Source organism: Oxyura jamaicensis, chromosome 3, assembly GCF_011077185.1.
Source record: "Oxyura jamaicensis isolate SHBP4307 breed ruddy duck chromosome 3, BPBGC_Ojam_1.0, whole genome shotgun sequence".
NCBI classification, from domain to species: domain Eukaryota; kingdom Metazoa; phylum Chordata; class Aves; order Anseriformes; family Anatidae; genus Oxyura; species Oxyura jamaicensis.
This window is the reverse complement of record NC_048895.1, coordinates 110,516,428-110,519,416: the sequence shown is the minus strand read 5'-3', so window position 1 is coordinate 110,519,416 and position 2,989 is coordinate 110,516,428. Positions and strand designations below refer to the sequence as shown.

General features: G+C 42.2%; 1 long non-coding RNA gene across 1 annotated transcript in view; it reads left to right on the top strand.

Annotated features, from left to right (window-relative positions):
• The first annotated feature begins 815 nt into the window (after positions 1–815).
• The window catches only part of LOC118163748, a 30,189-nt gene continuing 28,015 nt past the window's right edge, over positions 816–2,989 (top strand). The window contains exon 1 of the long non-coding RNA XR_004749173.1: positions 816–852. This is a non-coding gene — a long non-coding RNA (uncharacterized LOC118163748). The remainder of the gene's footprint in view (positions 853–2,989) is intronic.

Here is a 2,989-nt window from a genome sequence, read left to right as displayed (position 1 = left end):
GAATTTCTGTCTTGTTAACAAACATTTCTGTTAAACTGAAAAGTCAAACATTCTGGTCATTGCATAAAGAGCCCTGAAGAAAGGGCACCCATTTTTAGAAAATCTGAAGATAGATTACTGAAGAATTTCTTGGCAAACACAAAAATGTGTTGTAAATAGCCTACAGCATTATTTTAAAACAGAAGGCAGTACTTGCTTATGTCAACACTAATCTGTAAAGTCTACATGACTCTTCCATATAATGCTTAAGGAGCATTCCCTTAGCTGGAGCACTTCCAGGTTGAAGATCATATAGTTTCTTAAAAATGCCCTAATCCTATCCAGTCATCAATTCCCATGTCTCAAGCTCTACAAAACTCCTGGTAAAGCTCCTTTGTGAGTCACCTTGCCATGGATCTCTCTGTACCATTCATAACACTGATCAACTGTGCAGCTCTACTCTGAGGTTCTCACCTACTGATGCTTCTTGTTTTTCTCTTAACCCTGTTAATGGCATGGCACCAGGTGATGAGATCTCATCTCAGAACTGTGATGGATGGCTCCAGGCACAGCTACCCTGAACTGCTTTTAATGCACTGCCAAGACCAAGCACAAATAAAGGCTTGGGGGAGAATGTATTGAAAGCTGATGAGGACTTGGGAGTGTTTGTTGATGAGAAGCTCGACATAAGCTGCCGAAGTGTGTTTGCAGCCCAGAAAGCCAACTGTGTCCTGTGCTGCCTCAAAAGAAAGTGGCCAGCCAGGTGAGGGAGAAGATTCTCCCCTTCTGCTCTGCTCTTGTGAGACCCCAGCTGTGGTGCTGCGTTAGCTCTGGGGCCCCAAGCACAAGAAGGACATGGAAGTATTAGACAGAGTCCAGAGGAGGGTGAGGAAGATGGTTAAGGGTCTGGAGCACCGCTCCTATGAAGAAAGGCTGGGGGAGTTGGGGTTGTTCAGCCTGGAGAAGAGAAGGCTCCAGGTAAAAACTTATAGCAGCCTTCCAGTACTTAAAAGTGACCTATAGGAAAGCTGGGGAGAGACTCCTTGCCAGGGGGTGTAGTGATAGGGCAAGGAATAATGGCTTTAAACTAAAAGAGGGAAGATTTATATTAGAGGTTTAGAAGAAATTCTTCACTCAGAGGGTGGTGAGGCACTGGAACTGGTTGCCCAGAGAAGCTGTGGATGCCCCATCACTGGAAGTGTTTAAGGCCAGACTGAATGGATCTTTAGGCAACCTTGTCTGGTGGGAGGTGTCCCTGCCCATGGCAGTGGGGCTGGAGTTATATGATCTTTAAGGTCCCTTCCAACACAAACCATTCTATGATTCCATGATTCTATGATTCTAAACCAGTTATCCTGTTGGTACCACTGGTGCCCCAGCTTATCTCAGCATATAGATACTGCCTTCTGGAAGTTAATTATGTCAATCTCTTATCAAACGGTAGCACACAAAATATGTTGCCAAGTCATTGTAGTGTCACAAGTTGCTGATGACAAGTCATTTTGATTAGTGGAATGATATGTAAATACACAGGCTGGTATATCTGTGCCCTTGGCATATGAGGCATCCAGGACAACACCAGAACATTCAACAAGGAAGACCATTACTATAATCAGAAGAATATAATCCCTTCCTTCATCAGGAATGACTCATATCACACCAATGTTATGATTGTGTTATCTCTATAATTTACGGTTCTGATATCTGAATCCTGAGACAGGCTTCCTCTTTGATTCTACCACTTGTAATTGATGGGGATCATATGAGATTACCTATCACCATTTCTAGTGGTTATATGATTAACCTCTTCAGTTGTGCTGCTGTAGTCTTACTGTGATAACCGTGTTTCTCCTATGTGTACCCTTAGATGACTCAAGATCATCTGACCCTGCTTATTTGTCTGGTTTGACATTGGCATGGAGATCACAGCTGAGTGTTACGTTTTTGACTTTACCATATATCTGTGGGACAATGAAGGATTACGAGATTTTTTGTTAAGGCCCAGAAGAACATGTCCATATTTGATATACCTGCCAAACAAAGATGTTACTCTTTTATTCAAGTACTGAGACTTACACTTATGTCTTTGCCTGACCTCAAAACTCTTAAGACAGGAACCTGTTTATGATCTTTCTCTTCCAGACTATGAAGTACTAACTCACTTCTCAATCAGGGTTTTCAGCTTCTCTGCCCTTGTCAGAAAAACAACCACAACATACCAGTCAAGGACATAGACCCACCGCTTAGTCATATCCTGGGCCTGTGATTGTAGGAAGACATACATTGCAAGGTTAAGTCGCCATATGCGTTAACATCTTCTTCACACTTTTCCCTACCCTTGCAGGTTCATGACCAAGGACAAGTAATAGAAGAACAGACTTTAGTGCCATTCAGTCCAGACTAAAGGTGAAGTAAGTCTCTTCACAGTCAGCTGACACTTCTTCATGACTACACATGTCCCAGAGTCAGGTCCCAGTGTTCCAGCCTGTATTCTCTTTACAATCTCTTCCAGGTATACACCACTTTCCCTTGAGAATCTGTCTTTTCTAGGATGTAAAATTTATGATAGTTTGATACTTGTTCCCTGTGAGGACTACTGTGAATGAAAGAAAGGATCGATAGAGCTGTGGGTCCTCCTAGTATACAATGAGATCCCAAATAAATGCACACTATTAAGTGCATAAACATTTTTCTGTTGCTTGTGTTGAAAACTATTTACTGAGAGTGCTTGCAAACAAGCTATATTGCGTATAGAGACAGGTTATGCAGGTTATGGGTAAGCCCTGAAATCTAGGGCATATTTAGCAGCACTCCAGAGAGTGCCTGCTGCATAAGGAAATTAAAAACCAAGAGAGGGTTTGTGCAGGAACGGCAGCAGTTCTTAGAGGACCCAGACCACATTATCTGGAAATCACAGTTAAAAAATATTTTCATACAGGACTTTTCCTTTTCCTTTTCCTTTTCCTTTTCCTTTTCCTTTTCCTTTTCCTTTTCCTTTTCCTTTTCCTTT